This window comes from Equus quagga, chromosome 1, assembly GCF_021613505.1.
Source record: "Equus quagga isolate Etosha38 chromosome 1, UCLA_HA_Equagga_1.0, whole genome shotgun sequence".
Lineage (NCBI taxonomy): Eukaryota > Metazoa > Chordata > Mammalia > Perissodactyla > Equidae > Equus > Equus quagga.
This window is the reverse complement of record NC_060267.1, coordinates 73,359,944-73,372,939: the sequence shown is the minus strand read 5'-3', so window position 1 is coordinate 73,372,939 and position 12,996 is coordinate 73,359,944. Positions and strand designations below refer to the sequence as shown.

Here is a 12,996-nt window from a genome sequence, read left to right as displayed (position 1 = left end):
TATCCCCATTTTCTTCCAGAGAAGAAACAGACACAGTGTAGTTAAATGACTCTCCTGGGTTTGCCCAGAAGAATCCATATTAGACCGCAGGCTGGCTGATGCAAAAGCTGGACCAAGGATTTACAAAAAGTGGTATAGTTTGGTATATAATAGTGCCATGCTTATCTTAAATTCTACCAGTCACTCTCACTGCTTAACAAAATACAGTGTCAAAAAGTTTCAGATCATTGTGTCTGGTGCTCTTATTTGGCATAAGAGCCATTTAGAGAGGTTTAGAGTAACATATCTCAATTTGCACTTCCAAGACTCTAAACCATAATTACAATTTTACCCAATTCTTTGCACCATACACTATCGGTATCATCTCATACACTCACAGCATCCCTGAAAGGTTCTTAACATTGCCAATTTACAGGCAAGGAAATAGACTCAGAGGTTGACTTCTCTAAGACCACGAAGGAGGTAGGGGATCCAGGATTCATTTCCAGGTTGAATCGATCTCCAGGATCCACAGTGAAATGCTAGTTAAAGTTCTTTGGGGCCTTCTTTCAACCTCCGCACGGACTTTTGAAGTTCTGCAGTCAAAATTCCTTGGCCCTTTAAGCCAGCAGTCTGCTTTACAGCCCAATATTCACTGAAGCAGGCTCACAGTCCTTCCTGAGTTTCTCCTGTGTGCACTGGTCCAACTTACCATGTCTGTTCCCAGCCTCCTGGTTCCCAAGCACAGTTTTCTCATCTCTCAAAGTCTGCACTAAGGAGAAAATGCTGGGCCAGCCCTAGTGGCCTAGTGGTTAAGTTCAGCATGTTCTGCTCCAGCAGCCTAGGTTCGGTTCCTGGGCTCAGACCTACACCACTCGTCTGTCAGTGGCCATGCTGTGGTAGCAGCTCACATACAAAAAGAGGAAGATTGGCAACAGATGTTAGCTCAGAGCCAATCTTCCTCAGCAAAAAAGAAAAAAAAAAAGAGAAAATGCAAAAATAAAATGCATCCAGATTCACTGCATCATTTCCTCCCAATGAAGATAAGAAGGTTATTTAACCATAACAGAATCTTTTATCCAGCTCTTTTATCTGCAAAGAACACACCTTTAACATTGTAAGAAAGTTCTGGCATATTGTCCACATTTACTCACCTAGAACCACAAATTTCAGTCTAAGTTTAAAATCCTCCCTCCCCCTCATTTTCTATGGGGCACACTCAAAGCTAGTCTTGGTAAAATTATGTGGTGGGTCAAGACCAAGTTGAGACCATCCCCACTTTCAGTTCCAATACCTTCTCATCCATCTTTTCTTCCGCCTCCTTCCCCCTTCCCAAATATCACCACCCAGGACACATTTTATATTTTATTTCCCCAGAGCCTCTCTTGCTCTCAACTGATTCTCCAATCATTCATTCACTCATCCATTCAACAGTCATTAACTGGGGATGCTTTTATGCTAGCACTCGGCTCATCCTAGGGAGGCACAGAATACAAGTACCACTTCAGCAGTGGAAACGGTCATGTACAAACCAAGCTAAAGGAATATCAGCTAGAGATGCTCTAATCAATATATATGCAAAGAACAAGTGAGGTAGGTGAGAGAGTGATGGATTCTCCTGGAGGCTGGGCAGAGGATGGGGTTGAGTTCCAGTGGCTTCTGAGAAAAGATGACAGTTAGGCTGGGCTTAAACAATAAAGAGGATTCTGTTAGGCACACAAGGGAAGGAAAGGCTGATAAAACAACACAGGCAAAAGCACAATGAAATGAAAATAGGTAGCATAAAAGCAGAGTCTGCAGTGGCTGGAATTTGGGGAAAATGGAAAGAAGCAATGCATCTCAGTAAGCCCCCCCAAAGTCTTGAAGTGTTCCCCTTTCAGAGGTATTTGTTTTCACAGGAGCAGAGGTAGCATTCAGTGTTAAAAAGGATGCTTGACTGGGGGTCCAGAGGTCTGAGTTCTAATTCAAAGTCTATCAGCAGCTATGTTGTTTGAGGCATGTCAATCTCTCTGATCCTTCAACTCCTAGATGAAGAGGCTGGAGTAAGTGCTCTAAGAAGCCCAATGATAAATACATCTCCAGTGTGGACTAACGTGTGTGTGCTATTTCAGAGGAGTGACATTAAGTTCAGAGGGCTCTCTGTGCTGCTTCCCACAGCTTGGGGTGGTCCCTATTGGGCCCCACACTTCAAAGGAAGACAGCGCTCACGAGGTCTATGGTAGACCCTAGCATGTGGATTGTGAGAAAGCTCTGCCGGGCATACAGACCCTGCTCGTGAGTGAGAAGCTCTGTTGTGTGGACTAGCTACCTAGCTGCTGTCCTCAGACCATACTCAGCCCACCTAACCTGAAGGACGACCTGCCTGACATTCTCAAGGGAAAAAATGTTTTGCCTAGGGCACATGCAGGCGTAGGCTAAGTTCATTTATGTATAATTAATGATACAATTATGAACTATAATCCCACAGGGATCATATCATGTCTAATGCTCATAAACTAAAAATGTCACTGCTTTATCAGTAATAGGATGCATACAGCCCACCCAACTGATCCTAGTGCACACTATCAAAAAATATCTCACAAGCTTCCCCTCAATCATCTCTGAGGGGCTAAAGCCTTCCTTCCTTCTGCCTCCCCTCCCATGTCTGTTGAGAGGAGGCACTGAGCTCCACACAGCCTATGGCACGGCCAGGTTCATCAGCTCCATATTCAATAAGGCATCAAATCTAGTCAAAATGTGGCCCGCCCACATCTGTTAAGCCATTCAGGGACTGTATTTCATTGAATCTGAGACTGTCTATTTTAAGAGGCACCATCATTTTATATACTTTTAGGGAGGAAAAAATCTCAGTCATTTAAGCTATGATAACACGCCTTAACAAAAGAACTCAATGATGAACAAGTCAGCCACATCAAAGTCTCGATTCTTTGAAATTTCCTTCATCTCTTCCGGGGGATTTATAGGAATTTCTTCTACCTTCAGGTACACTGCCATGGCAGGTGATGAAATGTATCATTTGCATGTCAGTTGGCAAAATGTAATACAACTTCATTTGCCTATGGATATCTTCTTTCTTAGGTCCTGTAATGCGCTTGGTTGTTGAATTCCAAGAAAATATTTACTGTCTTTCCTCCAACAGTGACTAGTTTCTTCACTAATATCAAATGTATATCCTCCTGCTCTGTGTTCAGGACTTTCTGCATCCACAGTAACTTTTCATTCCAATGCTGACAGCATATTATTTCAAAAGACATTTTAAACAACAATTAAGCTCAACCTGTAAGGGATGAGCAATGCTCCCAAATTGATTCGAGGGACCACACATGAACAGCTCTGGCCGAGTTTGTGCACACATAGGCAATGACAACTCTGTCAGACCTACCATCTGGTCAACCGTGATTGTGAGAGGCCACTAATTGTAAGATGCATCTTGATTTCAAAGATGTTAAAAAGTGAAATAAAATGCACCTTGAGTATTCAGGTTCCTTGATCTTCCAATTAAATGTTAGCCCAATAGCAAAAGGTTAAATTTGGGGAACTCAAGTCCTTAAGCAAAAGGTCACTGTTTTACTTATTCTGAATGATAAACAGACCTCAGTCCCTTGGAATGCAAGTGTTGATTGATCAGTGTTCACTTTACTAAGGAAAGGACAAATGGAAGGAGGATTCCAGCAGAGATCACAGGTACTATCTCTCTTGACTTCTGTTTAACTTTGAGTTGCTTATCTTTGCCTTTAGGATGTGTAGACTGGGACACTCCCATAGGATGGGAGCATGTTCTCCTCCACGTCTCTAATTCTCTGGTATCCAGCCCAGTGCACAGACCACAGGAGACCAAGGAGGCATGACAACTAAATGCAGTGTAGTACCCTGAATTGGAGCCCAGAGCAGAAAAAGGACATAAGTGGAAAAACTGGTGAAATGCAAATAAAATGTGAAGATTACTCCACAGTAACATGCCAATGTTGGTTTCTTAGTTTTGGCAAATATACCATGGTAATTTAAGACGTTAACATTAAGCAACTAGATGAGAGGTATATGGGAATTCTCTTTACTATCTCTGAAATTTTCTGTAAATCTAAAATAAAAAGGTTATTTTTACAAAATGCATTTGTAGCAGTGCTACAAAGGAGAAGCACTGGTGCTTTGTGAGCATGTAATAAGGAGACGTGATCTATGCCAGAAGTCAGGGAGTGCTTCCTGATAAAATGGCTGCTGACTTGAGGTCTTAAGCATGAGGAAGAGTTTTATGAAAATTACAGGTCTCCAAGTCAAACAGACTCAGACTGGGAGATTACAAGAGCATTTTGGTTCCAAAAAGGCTTTTTTCCTTTTTTAATCAAACTCTTAAGTAATGTTGGCGATGCTTCGCCTCTTTCCAGTCCAGACCCCTGCCCTCGGGGGGCAGATGGAAGCCTTCGTGGGGTGAGGAGGCTGTGCCCTGTGTTCAAGAGGGCAGACTGTGTGTCTGCCTGGAGGCAAAATCAAGCCTGGCATTTCTCTTGTTCCATCAGGCTGACCTCCCCACAAGGGCAAGGATGGAAGGTTCTATGGCCCGTAATCTCTTTGGGCCCAAATGTACTAGGACAGAGGAAGAGGTGTTCCCTCCTCCACCAAAGCAAGAGCCCAGTTGGGCCTGAACTTGTCGCTCCTCCCCTGTTCCCCAGACATAGTGATATTCAAGTGAGGCTCAGACAGAGGCCGGCCGGACAAGACTTCCACGCCAGGGATCACAGGCTGGAGCTAGCTCGCTCCAGAGGACCAGGCTCCTGGAACAGCAAAGAATGTGACCGGGGAGCTGTGGGTCAGACTGAGGCCGCTGGGCCTCGATCAGCACTGGCACTAGTACAGATGACTGAATATTCCTGTCACCTTGGCTGAGGCCCCCACCCATCCCCAGAGCACAGGCCAGGTAGAGAGGATGGCTGGGAAATCATTATATAGCTGGTGACAACGGGAAGGTGGAGTTTTGTGCATGAACATGTAATATGTGCAAGTTAGACCGGTGAAAATCAACGACCACCTATTTACCAAAGTCAGCTCGCACAAGACACTGGCCTCTGGAAAGAGCCTGGAAAATGTCTTTAGAGAGAAGGAGGAGGGTGGACAATGAATTCCATGCCCAGACGTGGCAGCCTCAGGTGTTTACATTCTGTAGTGTCTTTCTACATGCTGGAGCAGGCAGATGTTTAGTTTTCTTCATTGTTATTGCAGTCCTGCCTTCCACGGTAACAATAAAACAGGACACACGTCAGAGTCCAAGAGAGGTCCCTGGAAACCAAAGTCTTCTCCATCTTGCTTTTAGCAGACAAGCTCTCAATGTGATTTCTCTTGCCTAAGAGTAGAAGCGTCCACACTTTTTGTAAGGGCTTCTCTATTGTGATAGAAAAGGAGAACAAGATGTCACTTAATTTTTGCCTTCTTGTCTGATGCTGAGTAGTGCATTTTTTGTTGTTCGTGCCATGGAGTCGATTATGACTCTTAGTGACCCCGTGTATAGCAGAGAAGAACCCTGCCTGGTCTTTTCGCGCCATCCTCTCACCTTCCGGCGCTGTAGCAGATGATGCTCCGCTGCTACTCACAGGGTCTTCATGGCCAATTTTTTGCAAGTGGGTGGCCAGGTCCTTCCTAGTCTGTCTTAGTCTGGAAGCTCCACTGAAACCTGTCCACCATGGGTGACCCTGCTGGTATTTGAAATACCCATGGCACAGCTTTTAGCGTCACAGCAACACACAACCTTGACAGTATGACAACTGACAGATGGGTGGTGTGGTTCCCTGACCAGGAAACAAACCCAGACCACGGCGGTGAGAGCATGGAATCTTAACCACTGTACCACTAGGGCTGGCTTGTGCGTTTTTACCAATGCAATATTTATCAGGCACTAACAGTATTTTCTTGCTGAGACAAGACCCAATAATGGTTCATAAAGTGCTATTTAGTGGGTCAGCATTGTCTTAAAAGAAAAATTAGCAGAGTGCATTTACTGTAGTAATGGTAAGTATTACGTGTGAAACTCATTTAGTTCTAGGTATGTTTATTCCAGGGTGACAATGTAAAATGTGTTTCTCACTGTGGGTGCTGGTGAGTCACTACTGAAAGCCATTGCCATAGGGTTTCATCTTCGTCAGGGAGGACCTGGTACAGGGCTTCCCAAAGAGAGGTTCTGGGACCAGGAGCATCAGCTGGGGACTTGTTAGAAATGCGCATTCTCAGACACACCCCCCATGACCGCTGCCAGACACCCTGAATCAAAGCTGGGTGTGGGTGGGCCATCACAGAAGCAATCCAGATTATTCTGACGCACCAGATTATTCTGGTGCTCATGTTTGAGCACCACTGAGAAAGTACATTTTACAGACATGGAATTCAGGGAGAGGAAGTACCTTGCCCAAGGTCACACAGCTAGTAAATGGTTGAGCCCAAATGTGAACCTGGGTGTGCTAGAGAAAATTAAAGGGATGATGAACAATGAACAGATTCTCTCAAAGCAAATAAAATCTACTGCTTCTGTGAATCCTTTCATTGGTGTCACACTCAGGCCCATGCGTCCCGATCCAGGAAATGGATTTCAGAGAAATTTCCTTTACTGACATATTCCTCCCTCCCGGGAATGTTCCTGAAAATCTGTGTGTAACATCAATAACCTTTAGCTGTGTCATGGGTACCCACTATTTAAAAATCCTTAGCCTTCTTTTTCATCAAGTTTTTAAAGGCAAATGCTTGGGATTTTCATGTTAGATATCCTCTTCCAGGGAAGCGTTCCTTTGACTACTCCTCCTCGGGGCTTTTAAGAAAAGGAATGTGGGGCCAGATAAGGATGAGAGGTCAGAGAAGAGCAGAGAAGGAAAGAGAGACTAAGCTAGACACTGGATTTCTCTAAAGCACTGCTCCCACAGGTCATCCTCCTTCATTCTCCTGAAAAAGATGAGGCTTTTCTCCAGAAAACTCCATCAACACTGAAAAGGTCAGGTGGGAACTGAAATACAGACTCAGCCAGGATTCCTCAGCCCTGAAGTTTCCAAGCTTGAGTCATTCACATGCCACTCTTATTGTCCTTTACTTTATCCACTTTTTGTGTATGAATAAATTTAATTTGCAACAAATCTTGTTATCATAGCACCCTAAATAGAATAGGAGTATTATTCTGAGAAGAAGAAAACTTCATAAACAAATACACTGGAGACAAAATGATTTTTGTTTTCAAGTCTAACTTGGTATATGGCTTGTCAAAGACTCAGAGGCTGAGTGCTCTCTCCCCTCCCATCCACTCTCCTCCCCTCCTCTCCCGTCTCCTCTCCTTTCCTTCTCTTCCCCTCCCCTCCCTACTCCTTCTCTCTTCTCTCCTCCCCTCTCCTCCTTCTCTTTTTCTTCCCTTCCCTCTTTTCCCCTCCCTTGTCCTTCTCTTCCCTCCCCTCCCCTTCCTCTCTTCTCTATTCCCCTCCCCTCCCTTCTCCTCTCCTCCTCACAACTCTCCTCTCCTCTGTCTTCCGACAGGATGACCAACTATTAGAGAGATATTGAAACTAGAATTGCACCAAATTAAGATTTTCTCCTTGAGTAATCAGTACTGAAAGAAAATAAAAAAGGAATCAAGAGGAAGTATATATGGGCACTCTCTGTACTTTCTGCTCAAGGTCTCTTAAACCTAAAACTGCTCTAAAAAGTAAAGTCTATTAGTTTTTTAAGTGTACACATAAAAATAAAATTGAGTTTTAAATTGGAAGAAAAAAAGGAATTAACAGTCTCCCCGCATTAGTCAAGGTTATTTGATGCTGCTTTCTCATACTACCCCAAATCATCGAAAACTACTACCAAAAGTACTTCTCAGAGTAACATTGGTCTGTGGCCCACGTTTTGTGGAGCACTGCTTAGCCAAAGTCTGGTTATATGAAAAAATAAGAAGACAAAGCATAGATTGGATGGTTAGCTATTGATGGCAGAATGAAGTTGTGAGCCCTTCACCTTTCTGCCAAAGCCCTTCCTGATCTGGCCGTCATGTTCATTTTTGCTCTTCTCCCGTTGCCCATGTACCACAGACGTTGTCTCAAACTCTATGCTCTTCCCTTCGTCTGGAATTTCCTCCCCCCATCTCTGCCTGTCAAGTCTTATTCAAGATCACCCAGCAAACGCATCATTCCTTCAACTCAGCTCACACAGTCATGTGAAGCCTCCCATGGCTATCCCAGACAGAGAAAGCTTGTGTGTCTATCGCGTGTCTATGGAGCTGTGTGTGCACAACCATTCCAGCAGCCATCTTTCTGCAGGGTGTGGTGGATTTTTATGTCTGCCTAAGGTCACCAGATAAAATACATGGCACATAGTTAAATCTGAATTTCAGATAAACAAAGAATAATTTTTCAGTGTAAGTATGTTCTGTGCAATATTTAACTGGGTGTCCTCTGTTTTTTATTCGCTAAATCTGGTAACCCTATGTCTGTCTCCAATGAGACCCAGCTTCCTAAGGACACAGGTGATGGATTTCCATCCTCGTGTGTGCGGTCCCAAGAACATTACCAGGCACTTAGTAGAGGCTTGGTAACTATTGGATGGATGAATGACTACATGAATGACTGCTGCCCAAAATCCCATAGGAAACCCTAAGATTTCAACTGAGATCAGGAATACATTTTTATTTCTACCTAAGAATGGAGGTTTGGAAGGGGAAAGATAATGTGCTCAAATTTAATACATTCATAATCTATAAACTAGACCGGTAGGAAGGAGCAAATGTGTCTACATTATTCTCTATCCTGTCTTTAATACATATAATAACAAGTCACACACTGCATAGCTTCTATATACTTTACAAGTCTACCATCAGCTCCCACACAGATCACATTATGAGGGTGAGAACTTGGTATACTGAATCCAAAGCCAGACAGAATAAATAGCAGCAGCAGCCAGGAACAGAGCAACTCCATGTTGGGGCCAGTTCTGTCTCTATTAATCAGGTTGGCAATTAATCACCGGGTTTCGCTTTACAGCTTTCCTGTGAGGGCAGTGTGCTGTGATGGAAGCATCACAGACTCTAAAGTCAGACAGATCTGGTTTGTAGTCATGACTCAGGCGCTGCCAGGCCGAAGGCCTCTCTGGGGCTCAGTCTTCTCATCTGTAAACCAGGCTGTAATGGATACCTCCAGAAGGTCGATGCAAGTATTAAATGGAATAATGTCCATGAAGTGTTTTGTACACTACCTGTCCACGGCAAAGTGTTCAAGGATGGGAATGATGATGGTGATGAGGATGACTGTTTTCATTTCTACCATTCCAACCAGATTCTACTCTCTTTGAACATATGAACTGATACTTTTTTTTTTTTTACTTCTTTTGTATCTTCCAACAGCCTCTAGTACAATGTGCAATAAAGAGCAATCATCCTATAGACATCCAAAGAGATTGAAGTTTTTAAAAAGTTCAGTCTTTTAGTGCCTTTCATAAAGCTGACAATATTTAACCACGGAGCGGAGGGGAGGACCAAAAATTAGCCTTTATAGGTAACTAGTGGATAGCATGCTGTCTTTCACAAGTCATTTATAGGCTAAGTTTGGGCAGATAAGAAACGGTAGGGAAACAAAGAAGTAGTCACTTCCTTCTTAAAATAGTAAAGATCAGTTTTCACATAAAAGCTTCTCTTCTTATATTTCCCACCAAGATATTCTATTGGCTGTGTGCTCTAATCCCAGGCACCCACCACTGGGAACACACCTCATGAGGTGCTGGTTGCCCTGCGCACCAGCTGCTCAAGAAAAGAGTTCAGAATGATTGATAATCTACTCTCAGCAAACGAACACTCGCCATATAAAAGCCATTCTCCAGTCTTAGTCCTTATTCGTCTCTAGCTTAATTTACCTGCAGCCATCATTAAACTTGTATTTCCATATTAAAATACATTGACTTAAGCCCAGTAAAGTCCTCATTGGCACCTGCCTTTATAACCATGTCACCCCCTGCCCAATCCAAATCTTCCCGGAACTCTTGGACCTCTGTGGCTTTGAACAATTTGCTTTACCTGAGATGTAATTTTTTCACCTGTACAATGAGAAAGTTGGGATTGTGTGGCCTCTAAGCTCCCTTTCAGCTCCATATCCTTGGGATCCCATCCTTCTGTTTTGTCATTGCTCCTCTTTAATTGAATCAGAGTCTCCCCGAGGCTGAGTTTAAGTCTGTGAAAGACTACCTTGGTCAAATTTCATTTTTCTCATCATTTTAACATTCACTTCTAGGTCAGCTCAAATACGTACTCAAGCTGATACAGGTAAAAAGGATTCAGAGGTTGAGGTTTAGCTCTTATTAACCAGAAAGTCCACTGACAACTTCTTTTACAAGGCTTGTGGGTTGAAAGGGGCCTGACATCTAGAAAACATTCAGTAATTGTTGGTAGTGTCATTGCTGTTACTATTGTTATCACTGCAACGGGGAAAATTAATATATTGGAATTATTCCATCCTTGTCTATGCCCTTGATTGGGCCTGGGAATGAGAAAGCCAAGATATGGGAAGGGAGAGGAAGAAGAATTAGCTAAGAGTAATGGCCTGGATTGGTCTGTAGGCCAAAGTGAGAGAGCAGAATTAGGTCTTCCCAACTCTTCTCTGCTGTTTCCTCATTCACTCCCCATGTTTGTAGTTTGTATGAGGAGCTTATCCATGTTGAATGATTTAAAGGATTCCAGATGCCTTAAACTACACCAATAGTTATTCATTTCCTTATGTAAATAGCATCCTCTCCCAGTGGTCTTTAAAATGCAAATATACCCGGGTGGTAACACATGAAATTCCTAACACTTTTTTTTTTAAGGTAAATGCCTTACGGCGGGAGGCAGGGTTGGGGGAGGCAGGGTTGGGGGCGTCAGGGGTGGAGAAAGAAACAACCCAAGACCTGAGAACAGCTCAGTTAGAGATCAGGTTGAGCAAGGGTGGCGGTGAAGTGGGTAGAGAAAAGGACAGTAGCAGAGGGGACAAGATTCTATTCTGGAAAAGTGGAGCAGGGGACAGAGAAGATAACACTCCACTTACTTTATGGTTTCCCTTCTGAGCTACCTGCCCCTCCCCCACCAAGACGTCAAGGGCCTGTGGATTCCTTGGGGAGCCAGATCTGCCACATGCAGATGAGAATGTCTCTGTGCCTGTGGCAGTTGTGGCTTCTGACAGCATCTGATTGCCTTGTCCTCAGGCGACCTACAACAGCCCTAGGACACTTGATGAAGTGTCTACTCAAAGGATATTATTGAGGATATTGCAAATCACACCATGTCAGAATAATGATTCTTTTTCTTGAGAGCAGCTATTTTTTTTTGTGAGCACTAGGCAGGATTCCTGTAGTGGATGCTGTAATGTCCACCAGAGCCCTTACGCCAAGGGAAGGCCCCCAGCTGATAGTGGCTCCCAGTTCCCCCTTCTTCTGAGAATTGCTCTTGGCTGATGGGAACCCTTTGCCCAGGATGTTATGACCCCTCTAAAGACAGCCCATAGTCAATGACTAATGTGGGGGCACAAAAGGCCCCCTGCCTTAGGAGAGTAAAACCGTGATGGGGCTTATGCTCCAGAGCCCATTTCTTATGGATCAGCCAGAGGCTAGTCTTGACCTAAGACCTTGCTTGGCTCTGTCCCTTTCTCTCTCCTGCTTCACTCCCTCCCTTCGGGCTTTTTTGAAAGAGCACCCCCTCAAAACATTATATAAACCCCAATACCTGTCTTAGGCTCTGCTTCTGGGAATTTGACTCTCGTACACTCTACTTCATTGAATCTGAGACACTGTCAACTGTTAGGTCATTATTTTATGTATCACCAAGAAAGAAAAGATGCTGACAATTATGTGTGACGTGCTTTCAGTTGGAAGACATCCTAATTTTAGCGAAAACAAATAGGCATCTTTGAATATTCACATGGGCACTGTCCTTTGGCCTTAAAATTTCAGAGAGGGTACTTCAGATGGCTTCGTGTTTGCCTGTTTCAACACCAACGCACAGGAATAGACTCTGGCATCCACCGTCAGATGTTCTTCAGCCACTAGAGCATCAAGTCTCTTCAGCAGGTCATTCTTTGGTAAAGAAATTACTGCCACAAATTCTCCATCCTCTGGCTTCGGCTTAGGTCTTACATTTTCAGCAACATCTCCATTAATAGTTGTCACGTTGTGTGTGGTACAGTTTGACAAACCTGCATACATAAATATAGCTGGAGAACATTCAGCAACGTCACCTTTAGAGGCAGTTTCTTCCTCAAGCTCCCAAAGAACAGCTGCTTCTGGGCTTTCATTATCACCTACGACACTCTTGGGGAATTCAAGGCAGTAACTCCTCATTGGTGATCAGACCTGCTTCACCAGAACAATGCATTCATAATGAAGAGTTCTTTGCAGCACTGGGATGACCGCCACACCATCAGCCAACGGTCCTTTCCTGGTTATACTTTTCACAATTTCCCAAGTTCTTGTTTCACCAGTGGGATCCATGGAAGTTGTTTTTTCACTTGATCCATTTTCCTTCTGAAATTAACTCCTCTGAAATAACAGACTGCTTGGTATTTTGAAAAGAATCCATTGGTTCTTGGTTTTCCATTTTCAAACTAGTTAGTCTTCAGTGTCCTCAGGCAAGAAGTTCATGTCCAAAGTGTGGGGTGAAGGAAGGGTACTCAGGGGAACAAAAGAAGAAAGGACAAGACTGAGGTAGCAGGTTCAGCAGATCCTGGGGTTACTGCTTTTAAATCTTAGGTTGTTGTGAGAACTAAGCGTGTTAGAATCTGAAGCACATGGTTTATTCATATGAAATCCTGGGCACACAACAGTGAATCATCATCTCCCAGTGGATATTATTGCCTCTGCCAGGCAGTAGCCACAGCGTCCCTCCCTTGGACACCTCTGGAAGGACCAGGCCCATTGACATTGCACAGACTCAGCATAGCCATCAGATGACTTGTTCTTTCAGTCATTATAGTAATGAAACTATCAGGAACCAGGAGAGATTCAGGATTTTTCGATTGTGCCGCCATGGAATTACAACTCCCCACTAGAACGCCA

At 43.8% G+C, this 12,996-nt stretch overlaps 1 pseudogene; it reads right to left on the bottom strand.

Annotated features, from left to right (window-relative positions):
- Positions 1 to 11,883: 11,883 nt before the first annotated feature.
- On the bottom strand, positions 11,884 to 12,538 carry LOC124236020 (ADP-sugar pyrophosphatase-like; annotated as a pseudogene).
- Between the last annotated feature and the right edge of the window lie 458 nt (positions 12,539 to 12,996).